Raw genomic sequence first — 12,841 nt, forward strand, 5'->3', positions numbered from 1 at the left:
TTCCTGGAGGTGCTCTTTTGAAAGCATTTTAATAAAGAATACCTATCAAAGCACAGTGCACTTTAATCTTTCCTAATGTTCCCTGGGAGACACAGGCCTTAAGATTGAAATGTAAGTCTTTGAAAAAAGACATTTGCAAACTGTTGAAAATATTTTTTTCTTCAGGTGAGCTTTGTGCTGAAGACAAAATGTCACTTTCCTAGCTGCTTCTGTGTTTTAAAACTTCATCCCTGACTTTCAGCTTCAGTTCAAGTACTTGAGGCAGATAATAAATCTGAATTTTACAAAGTTTTTAAAATTCCTAAATCACCATAATTGACATTGAGGTCACCATTTATATGTATTTATGCATATGAGCATTTAATTATTCTATACAATGTGGGCAGCCTGTTCAGGACAGGTGCAGAAAGATTTAAACCATCATGCCTGAAAAGCTGTGGGGTAGGCTGTACTCTGACACAGTTGACATCCATGTCCAAAGCCTTGTTCCAAATCAAGCTGAGGGAAGCTATGAACAGCATTTGTGATCCCAGTTGCACAGTCCACATGGACAGCATTGATTCTGCCTCCCTCATTCCAAACAGGACAGAGCTCTCAATACTCTGCTGTTATTTGGGAGAGCACCTGATTTATAGAGGGGGGCACTGGGAAGCTCAGTGTTGCCATGGATCTGTGTTTGAGAGCCCCTCAGTTAGAGTTCTGGTGTAGAGACGAGCTGATGGGGGCTTCTTGTGGGGCTCCTAACTCCAGGCTTGCGTTGATAGAAGGGCTGGGAAGGCTGTAGCCCTGTAGTGTGCAACACCTGGGGACACGTTCAGCCCCGTGGCTGCATAGCACTTCCATCCACACCCTGCTGCATCCAGATCTCATGTTAGTCCCATTCCCAAATAATCCAAAGTCAGGCAGTTCCCTCTTTGTCCTGTACACCTGTATCTGCAGCAGAGCCCAGCTGGGCGGGCTCAGGCAGCAGAACTTTGCAGGGCGCACAGCAGAGCAGTGCACAGTTACTAATCTGTACAGTGGAAGAAATCTCCAAGTCCAGGGGGGTCTGTCAGCAGAATGCTTGGATGCTTTAGGAGCTGGGGGAGAAACCATGAACAAGGCCTTGGGACACCAGTGATGGCAGCTATCACTTCCCTGGAGTTAAATGCCTGAACCCTACTGTGAACCTACACTGAATTACAATTTCATTTAGGTAATTTCATGATCATAGAGTAGTATTTAAATGAGTTATATGGCCATATAATCTGAAAAATGGAAACCATATATAATCACATCAGTAATAGCAATAATGGGTTGGCAATTTCTGTTTTATGACAGATTCAGAAGATATGAGTGACAATAAAGTACCAACTGTCATAACTTGGCACCCAGCTCTAGAAGCACTCATTCAGCCTAGCAGGAGGTATGTCCCTTGTGCCTTTATAGATGACACATTGGAGCACACAAGTTGCTGACTAAAGACGTAATACAGACTACCACCACAGTAGTTTTGACAGGAAAAGCAAAGTCCCTGTATTGCTACAGTATAACTGCCCTAGACTGTTTTCCTTTAAAGTTATTTTTTAAAAATCAATTTGAGTAATTCACTGCATTCTCATAAGTTTCAGTTTCCTCTCATTTAAATCCTTTGGTTAAAATCCTGGCCAAATATTTTCCTCATCACAGCATTATGTTAGAAAATGTTTTAGGGCATATTTTGATAATTAACTGCTTGATATCAGATTGCAAAAACAGCTTATACTGTCATCATCTCCCTTCTGTGTTCTTGTCTCTTGGTCCTGCCCCACATTAACTCCCCTTGCCCAGCAGGAGCAATCTGCAACCACATAGTGGACTCATGTGGCTGGAAAACAACCTTTTTCCATCCCCTCGGTTATTTTTCAGTGGAATCAGTTTTTGAACCTAATCTGCTTGGTAGTTGTAAGTGTGCCAGCACTTGAAGGACAGAGCTGGTGGGAGAACAAGAGGCTGGTCCATGCAGCACTTCCGCTGAATCTTGTCATCACATAAATAAAATTGCGTATATGTTTGTGGATTATATGATGTTGTATGTTTCTTTTGCTAACTACAAGAATGACATCTGCTGCATACAGAATTAATAAATCATGTAAATTTTGTCTTTACTTCAAATTTCTGATAGAGGGCAATGTTAGAACAGCTTATCTTCTGTCCTTGTTTTTCACAGTCTATAAATGATGGTATGTCTGGCTCTTCACAGACGTGCAGCACAGCTAATAATTCACTCAAAGTTCCTGGGAGCTGAAGTCCCATTTTGTCACACATACCTCCAAGGCAACCACATGGACTTTGTGACACTTATCACTGCCAGTTTATTTTTAATTCACCAAAAAGGCGGTGATTTACCTGCTGGTAAATTTAGATCTTTCAGTATATTCCCCATCTCTTTACCAAAATGAAATGATCTCACAGGAGGCACTGAAGTTTATGGCAGCACTTACTCCTTATTTATGAGGATAAGTGATCACCAGCAGTGGCATTTTAGATATTTTGAGTCTATTCTACAAGTGTATCCCAAAGTTCAGACAAGCATTACATTTTATTCTGTCTGACACCTGGAATGCAGCAACACAATAAACATTTTTCAGCTAATTCCATCACATCCCTTGCATCTTTTTGCCTTTTGTTTATTCTGCAGCTAAAAACGTTGCAAGTCTCTCTTTTTAGCAGGCTCTTCTGGAGTTGGGCTAAATAACATACTAGATTTTTCCATGTCAAATTCCTTTCAATCACATTTGTTCTGCTTGGGTGGATTAGTAATGAGATCAACAGTGTTTCAATTAAACAATGAAGATAGACAGGAACTTGAACTGAATTCCCTGGATTTGGAAAATACAGTGTGAAACAGCACCTTCTGAAGATAAGGCATGCATTGAGAAGAAAAGGGATAGCTGGAAGAACTGTTGACACTTGTTACATGTATTTGAGACAGCAGTAAGATGCAGAGGCACCTTTTCTTGCCTAAAGCACAACTTGGATGGCAAAAAAACGAATTTGGAAGATGTGGTTCCAAGTTTCATGTAAGGTAATGCCTAACACATTGCAGGTGTTAGGACATGTGAAAATGTGAATAATAATAAATTACAATAGCCAAGATATCACTTTAACATTACTTTCAGTCTTGAATCTCAAATATAGGTCTCTCATAACTGTTTATTTTATGAATGAGGAGAATAAGCATTGGGAAGGAGTCTGGCTTACTCTCATTCAAGTAGTGTTTGAGTGAAGATTGAATCCAGGCTTCCAGCCCCTAGCACATAGTCAGAATGGCCCCACTGTGGAAATTGCTACCTTCTCCAGGCTGTCTTTTCTCATCAACAGCAGAAGTCTAGATTTGTATTTGAGGATGCACCTCTACTAATAGGACTGCTGGTTCTTACCATGCTGGCTGAAAGGATGCACTTCCCAGTAAGGAAAATGAGCACAGGAGAGCTTCAAAAAGGACAGAAATGGTGCAGTTCAGCTTGGGATCGTTATATTTGAAATCAACTGTCTAAAATGCTGTATTTTACCTGAGTTTCAGGTAAAATGTGTTTTAGGAGGGCCTATTTGCCAAAGGAAAGAAATGGCCTTCTCTGGCTATGACAGAGGGGAAGGTCATCTAGCTGGACAGCAATTCATGGGAAACCTTATTTCTTCACATTATATGTATTTATATATATATATTATATATAATATTTATAATATATTATATATATTTAAAGCAACATTTTGGCAGACCGTGCTTGTGGCAATGCAGAGCACATGCTGCTCAAAGAAGTGCTTGGTGGATCACTTCCCTTCCTCTGCAACTGAATAAGATCCCTATGCTAACTTCAGCAACTGCTTTGGTTTATACTATTATTGGGATAGTAACTACTTTTTTTCTTTCTTTAAGGGCGTTTTGCATGTTTTATTTCTTCTTTGAGCAGGTTCATTGATCTTGACTTCTTCACTCTTGCGTGCTTTTCTTCTTCTCAATGTGTTTTTCCTCTATGCCCATTCTTCCTCACATTTTGCACATTGATCTGCTCCTCCCCTCCACGAGCCCTCCAGGGCAATGCTGTCCTGCAAGTGGGGGACCACTATGATTGCTGTGATTTGGAGGTAGCTCTTGAGTTTCTGTCACCTCTCTTATTTAATAACCGCAAATTCTAGGATCTTTTGGCCCAGAGGCTCACAGATTTCCAGGCTACCGTGAGCAAGAGTTTATTCTGATCTGATCTTCTAGTTGCATCACTGGAGTTTGAGAAGTCATTGTCTGTTAATACCTGGAGTTACATTTATACAGTAGATTGGTAGGAGCTACTGTATGCTGTGATCATGAGGACAGAGTGCCTTGGGAAAGCCTGGATGTGCCTCTAATGCATGCCCAGACAAAATGCCGCAGTTGTGGGACCCACGCGTGGCAGCGCAGCTCTGCAGGATGGAGCAGGCTGCTCAGAGAATCTCTTCCTGAAAGTGTTCAAGGCCAGGCTGCATGGGGCTTTGAACAACCTGGCTGAGTGAAAGGTGTCTCTGCCTACGGCATGGGGTTGAAACTAGGTGATCATTAACGTGCCTTCTAACCCAAATCATCCTGTGATTCTCTGATTCCATTTATATCTCCGTGGTAAAGTAGATCTCGTGTCTGTGCGAAGGATACACAGGTGAGCAAGGGCTGGCTGGCAGAAAGACTAGGTGCCATTTCTGTGCTTCATTGCTCTGCACCAAAATAGTGATAGTAATGTACAATCTGCAGCATGTCAGCTACAAAAACTACAAAATAAGTAATTTTTAAAAACCCCTTAGGATTACGTTTTATTGATATTTGCTCCTGTCTGATGTCACTAACAATCCCCACCTTTGAGATTTTCTACACAGCCCATGATTTTTTTCTTTTAATGAACATGCAGTAAGTGGGCAAAAACCAGTGTAATATTGTATGCTCCTCCAGTCCCTGTTGCAAGCATTGTGACACCGCCTCTGTCTCACCACATTTGCAGAGAGACCTTTTGCCTTGGTAGCTTGCACATCCCATTGGTCTTAATGGCAAACAGCCAGTCTGAAGGATTAATCCAGACTGTGACAACTGATAAGAGCTGGTGCTTGCAGGGAACCCAGGATACTGGAGATCTAATACTTGATATGTCATGAGCTGGAGATGTTCACAGACTGCAGGATATTTCTGCTAGTGTGATTATATTTTAAATTTGACTTCTAAGTACTCCAAGTAGGCTATTTTTACAGAGTTATATATATTTAAATAGGTTTCTTTAAAGTGTCCCTTTATGGAAAGGAAGTGTGCAGGGCTAATTATGGTTGAGCACTAGCCTCATATATCCAAGGCCATAGCATACCTGTAATCTAACCCATGCATCTGATTTTTAAGGGCAGCAGACACAGGCTCCTGGCAGCTTCCACCCCCATCTAGTCACTAGGTAGTTAATTTTCCAGATTTTACATTTCCGTCATTTTCATTTTCAAGTTCTTAATGAATTTATACGGGACATAGAATACACAAATGGGTGAGATACTCCTTAAAAGGAAAGCCACTGCCATCAAGGCCTCTATTAGAAAGTCATGCTGTTTTTAAGGCAACATTCATGTATACGTCACACCAGCTGTTTTGCTGGATTAGCCACATGACTCACATAGCATTATATTCTTTCCCTGACAGTATTCAGCAGAGGAAGGGGCAAGAAATATCCTAATCATGTTTAGCTGAGGATTGGGGTAAACCATGACTGATTTCAAAATTTCAGTGTGTTGCAGCTCTGAACACGTTGGTGTTCATGCCCTTACCAACTCCTACGGAGTTCTGGCCATTGGCAATATCTATCAGCTGGGAGTCCCACAGCTGAACTGTCTCTCATGAGAAAGAGCCTAACTTCATGTCACTCCTAAGTGGGTCACGTTTTGATTTCTTCAACTCTCCATTCCTCCTTGTATCAGGAGAGAGAATAGAAATCCACACTACACATTTTCTGTATTGTCATTATCTGATGCATTTCTGTTACTCATGTTTCTGTGCTTAAGCAGACTTTTCCATCTCCAGGCTTATCCACCCTGGAAATAAGTTGTTGTTAAGGAAGTAAGAGTGTGAAATTGAAGGTCAATATTATTTTGCACAAACTTTTTGCACAGCTACCCCTTCTCTGCACTTGGAGGGCTTTTAAAAGTGTCTTCCAGATTACTTCTACTGCATACTGAGAGCTCTTATGAAGGTGCCAGCTTACTCCCCACAGCTCAGATCCTTTTCCACTATACCTCAACAAGCAGGGCAGATGTGCTGAGCCAGGTGCAGTGCACAGCAACACCATCTGGGCAGGACAGCCATGTCCCCTGGCAAGCTCCACTGCTAGCCCTGTGCAAGCAACCCCTCCAGAAGGTTGTTGATGACCTCCCCCAAAGCTTCCTTTAAGCCCCTCTGACTCTATTGTTCCTGAAATAGGATGAAATGCTGTCATTGTGTGCATAGACATGGCTGGGCACAGTGCAAAGGAAAGGGCAGAGAGGGTTGTAGGTAAATAACTTGGCTGTGATTTCACAAATTCTGCATCATATGGAAGATTAAAGCAATTACAAAAAGGAGAAGTAGGAAAAATAATTAGATTAAAAAAAAAGGAGAAGAAGAAATGTCCCTCTATTTTTCATGTCTGCATTTGCTGTGCAGTCACAAATGCTTTGGTAGTCTGATTCAAGGAAAATTTTGTCATATGGGCGAGTTTGGAGGTAATTTTGGTGTAATTCCTTAGCTTGTAGAGCAATAGTATACCCCAGGTAGAGCTCTGCAGAGCTGTCACTTTTATTTGGGTGTTTTTTGATTTTTTTTTTTTTTTTTTAATTTACAGAATATCTGAACATTTGAGCTACAAGAGCAATGTAGAAATCATTTATTCTGTGAGGACTTTTCCCTTAAAGGCAAGCTCACAGCCTAAAAGGTCTCCCAGGCTCTGTGGAGGCCTGGCAGGAGTTTCTGAGTGAAGGCCAAAAATATGTTCTTGCAGCAGTGTTTCCAAACTGATGGCACTACAACAGAGGCAGCTCCACTAGAGACGAAGCAAGCAAGCCCACGCTTTGGCAGGATGGGGAGTTCTGCCTGCCTAGATGTAAGGGTAACTGTCATCTTTTCAGTTTTATTTGTCTTTGCCTAAGGCACTGGGAGGAATTATGTTCATATGGTAAATAAAAATAGTCCAGGTAAAAATATCCTGTGTCTTTATCCTCTCACTTTTATCTTACCCAAGAGTTATCTGCATCACTTGGGAAAGCTGATACTCCCTGAACACAGCACAAGCCCTATATAGCGTTGGGTGCTGTGACTAATTACTGGGTAGTTACAAGTGCTGAAAAGAGCAAAGAAGAAGACAGACCTCCTGAACTTTCCACTGTTTTTGTCTTGCTTTAGCTGCCATGGGCTTAGCACTCCTTTCAGCTGGGGCCAGGAAGAGGTTTCAAATGACTGGTGCAAATGGACTAAAATTTCAGAGTAGCACATGCCTGGGAGGACATTCTCTTCTACCTAGCTAATTCCCAAAATATAATCAGCAGGCATCGGCTGAGCTGAGGGAGCCTCTCACTTGTACAGTGCTTTACCCCGCTGGTTGACCTAGTTGCTGATGCAGAGAGTTACACACAATGCCAAGCCTGTTAAGTGACTGCAGATTTCTTTGCACAAACAAGCAAACAAGAAATTAAAGAAAAGCTTCAGCAATGCTGATAAGCTTGTAGGGGCACTTAGGGCTTGTTTGTTTGGTTTGGGATTCAGTTTGGCCTTTCTTTGAACCCAGCTAAGATGGAAAGCTGTAGTAAGCCTCAGTGCAGCACACGAGACCAGAGGAGGCCAGAGGTGGCTGCAGCTCCCTGGCCGTTTGGGGCTTGCAGGAGCACACGCAGCATCAGTCCTGCTCTGTGTGTCAGGTTCCCCAACGCCCTGGAAGTGTTTGCTCTGTCATGCTGGTGTCCAAGAGATAAAAGGAAAGACTGAAACCATCTGTGCTATAACACACCCTAGTCAAAGGTGTCTCAGGGCTTCTGGAGACGAGCAGCGTCAGTGACGTTGGCATGCCTGCTTACTTGTGATTATCGTATCACTGAACATTAAAGAGACTTTGAGGAACACCAAAGGGGTCTGAATTGCAGTGGAAGAGTGTGCAGCAATTTGTGCACAGTAGCTGAGTAAGAACTACATCATCCTTAAAGGATCGTTTAACTGCTGGTCTAAATGCTCTTCACTCCTAAAAGCGCACAAATACGGAAATGCAAATACAGTTTGTACTAGCCACATGTGGTTTAGGACCATATTTAAATGCCATGTAGATGTTCTGGGGTAGCAGTTAAAAATAATTTCAGTAATTTTAGAAATTTTTTTTCTGTAATTAAACTTTGTTTTTAGTACCAGGCATTTAGTACCACAAAGTGTAGGAGATTATGGTAAAACATGATGATGGTGGAGAAGTGAGGCTTGCTCCTGTAGGAGGCCCTTATCCCTGTTACACAGATATGCAGGAACTGTTTTAATGTTCTACTTTGAAAGATTATTTGTGAATAATTTAAGAACTGAAGACAGGATTTATGATGCACAAAGAGAAGATAGTTCTTTGCTCAGTGGTATTGCTGCTCAAAGAGCCAGACACTTTACTGGGTCATTTGTTGCTCTGCCTTTTTCAAAATATTTTCATCAGGTGTTTTTCTTATTTTTAATATGTCTTCAGGCAGGGAAAAGTGACCTCATAATTTTGTTTTATTGAAAAGAAGGACCATGAATTTTTTGTCTCAGTTTGACTGTATACATGAGGGATATGCCCTGTGGTACTTGGTAGAAGACTACAACCCATGGATAACATTCGGGGCTGTGATGCTTCAGATGTGTAACTGCAATAAGCTGGAGGTAAATGAACCTGATCTGCATATAAAATATTCTCTTAATAAAAAGCACGTGAAGGTAGACAGATCTTGACGTTACATCTACATTTTTAGGATCCTGATGACAACCACAGACTCTTTCAGCAACGTTTTTGTGAGACATGAATGATCTAGAAACCATTCTTCCTACCAAAGATGAAACTGTGGAAAGAATCTTTTCATCACCAGCAGCACAAAGGACCCCCCCAGAACTGCTTTTCATTTATGATGTATTACACTGCATAAACATTAATGGGCCACGTGTGCTAGAGCCAAACCTTCTGAACCAGATCCAACAACCGCAGGCGTTACCATGGCAGTGTCTCCACCAGCTTCTAAGCAGTCTTCTTGAGCAGCTCCACCATGCTGGCTCTTGTTCAGAGCCTGAGGCCTAAACTCAGTCCCACAAACCTTCTTTTCCTACACAGCTAATTACTCTCTTCTCGTACCCTTGCTACACTATTGCGCAACCACAGCTAAGGTTTGCACTCTCCATGACAGTGCTGTCAACAAAAGGTCTCTTTGCACGGTTTTTGGGCTGAATGCTCAGAAATCTGTACTGCAACAAGGTCCCTAGGGATGTGGTCATGGCCCCAGGCCTGACAGTGGGCAAGAAGATTTTGTACAATGCTTTTAGATATACGGGTTATGTTTTAGTCTGCCCTTTGGCAGGAGTTTGGGATTTAATTATTAGATTGAATGATATTCTTGAGTCTCTCCCAACTCAGAATACTGTATGATTTTAAGTTTCTAGTGTTCTCCACTTTTCCCACTTCTTGATATGCGAGTACAAGAGCATTAGCAGAACTGTTTGGTGAAAACCTTTGAGATCACTAGCTGCAAGAAATAAGAATAGAAGAGAACTTAGCTTTCTTAGCTTTTAATTAAACCCAAAAACCCAAATAATGTTGCTCACTTACTATGCAATAGAAGTATCATCTGTTGGAGAAGGACAAGCAAAGAAGCTAATATGCAAACTCAAGCTGTCCTTCAGCGTGTGTTACTATGGCTGGTAGGATTTTTACAATCTGCCTCCCCTGCTATTGTCACTTTATCCTGCCATGGAAGTCTTACTCAGCTGAAAGTGTTAGTAACTGATCAATATCCTGCTAGAGCCTGGATGTGAGCCCCTGTTGGGGCTGGATGAACATCAAGTGCCAGGAGCAGCAGCTGGCCGAGGGCTGGCAGCAGGAAGAGGTCTCCCTCCATCTGTAAAGAAAATCCTTAGTCATAAATGAATCAAACCAGAACTATTTCACTATCTTATGCAATGTTTTTAGAAGGGCATTTATTCTAATATATTGTGAACCTGGAAATCTCTTTTTCTCTCCTCTCACTCCCCTGAAGACATGTATTAAACAGAAAAAAATTGGTGCTGCTTGTACTTTTTTATTTGAAGAGTTAATTTCTAAAGCAGAGTGATTCTTTTTACTGCAAGATCTAACTAGAGGGTGCTTAACTCTGCACCTCCAGTAATGAAAGAGGCACTGTTTGATTTATGAGAGGAAGCAACTGCAAGGTTTAGGTTTCTTCCTAACACCTCAGTAGCTGCATTACAAAAGACCATCCCTTATACTGTCCATATTCCCATAGTCTAAATATCACCAAAGCATGTAGACTACAAGAATCTGGACCTAACAGTGTCAGAGAAACTCCTTTATTTCACTTTTTGCAATGCATAAGAAAAGCCCAGTCATGGTACAATGCTCATTGCTGCAAATTACATTTTAAGCACAACTGACATTCCAGGCTGAAATCTGGAAAAAAGTTCAAGGGAGGATTCCTGTCCAGGGGTTCTTTGAGTTAAGTCTTTGTGCATCATTGTAGCCATTAAGTCATTAGTATTGGTCTTGTATATGTATGAAATTGTGATTACCACGTTGTGAACCAAAGTACTGTTTTCACACAACATAGAGGATTGAGATGATATCCATTATCACTTTGATACTGATTGTGGGTAACAGTGAAGTAGCTTTTATTAAATTGACCACTTCAGGAAACGGGTAATAGGTCTCTGAACTTACCAAAATGAGTTATTTCTTCAGGATTTATTTGAAACCTGATGGCTTGCAAGAGATGAAGCTGAAAAATAAGACAAATGTATCTGTAGCTACATATCTGAAGTGTAGTTTGACCTTGGGGTTCTATTAGACCTGGAGTTGTTAAGACAAGTTTAAGGGATGTGTGGTCTTCTGGCCCAAATCCTATTTTAATAATGCTGATGTATCTGAAGCTTCTGTAAAATTACTCTGCTGAATTTGAGCAACTAGGTTCACCTGTGTTTGAGTATGATTTTTTTTTTAATGTTTCTTTTGCTTGAGGAGCACAAATGTTTCCACTAAATGCGTTTGCAAACTTTCCTCTCTGGTATTTTTCTCACAGTGAGCTGTAATTCTCAGCTAACTGAAGGAACAGATCTGTGTTTTCAGAGGTCTGGACAGCTTATATGCCATGTTTAGGACTTCTTAACTTAAATCATTGAAAAAGAGAAATTTAAATGTTTCTGGTGTCATCACATCCAACTGTAATTTCAGGGTGACTTTGATCTTTCCTAGCCTCCCAAAATACAATGTAGTGGCTTGAAACTTGGTGTACTTCTTTCCAAAGAGCCCCCCTGGTGATGGGACGATATGATTGCTAAAGCATTTTCTGCTTCATATTTTATCCCCTAAAATACTGCATATAATTTGGTTGATTTTGCAATTACTGCAGTGGATGCTAAACACTGGGATATAGGGATGTATTAGGCATTATTTATATAATGTTATTTCTAATAGTGTACCAACATATCAAACTTCAAGCATATTCCATACAAGGAGCCTCTGTAACCAGTAGCTCCTCATGTCACAGCTTAGTTGCTTCAGTTGGTGCTGTGACTGCTATTACAGTGACACTTTCAGAGCACCAGTCAAGCACATTAATGCAGCTTTAATTACTGATACAGTTACTCTACCAGTGTATAAACCTCACTGTACCAGCCAGTTAATTCTTTGTGGGCATTTATGTTTATGATTTAACCCACAGCCCAAAATCACTTATTCTTTAATAAAGTTTGTTGCTTTATCTCTCTGTATCATGCCCTATACAAGCCTTTCAAAATTTATTCCTCACAGGTTTAGAAGTCATCACTTCCACTGTATTATTAAGAAAACCTGAACTTCTTATCTGGGGTTTGGATTTATTTTTTCATTTTTATCTTCCCCCACAGCTTCTTTGGAATATCAGGTCTCTGATCTGCCTGCAAACCCCAAGCAGTTAAATAATACTTTGGGCAGCTTTTCTACTTAAGGGCATGATTTCAGATTGCTTGCTATGACAGCCTTGCAGTACCAGTTGTTATCTGGCACGGGTAAGTATTTAACTTTGTATTTTCATTGGAATCACATTCATTTATTCTCCATTCAGTGAGTGCTGGAAGTTTAACATGTCATTTGGATTCTCTGTGGTATTTTGAAAAATATCAGCTGAATCATTATGATACAAGGAAAATAGGTGCCTCCCAAATTTGTCTCCAGTTTTCCTTCTCTTAGGGCATGCAAACTATGTGAAAACTTCATTTTTGGCTTGGCACAAGAGCAGTTCCACGTAGAGCTGAACATTAGTGAAAACTGATTACACCATCCTCGGCTTCCCAGCAGTGAAAGAAAAGAGTTATCAGAGGAGGATGAGCCAAGAGAATGACCTGGTTTTCCAACACTGTGCACAGAGAGACATAAGCCGTGGCTGATGAGGAATGCTAATGGTATCATGCAGCTGGCATCCTGTGCTAAAGCAAGCAGCCGCAGTGACAGCTTGGTCTGCCATCGGAGGAAATCAGAGCCTGCCTTGCAGGAAGCAGAGCTGCCTGCTTTCTCATCAGTGTCCTGAGGGATTTCACTGCAGTTCTTTATTGTTACCTTTATTTTATACTTCACTCATGGGGTCATTAAGCATGCCATGTAAATGCGTGATTTAG

This window comes from Fringilla coelebs (assembly GCF_963513975.1).
Source record: "Fringilla coelebs genome assembly, chromosome: 1".
NCBI classification, from domain to species: Eukaryota; Metazoa; Chordata; class Aves; order Passeriformes; family Fringillidae; genus Fringilla; species Fringilla coelebs.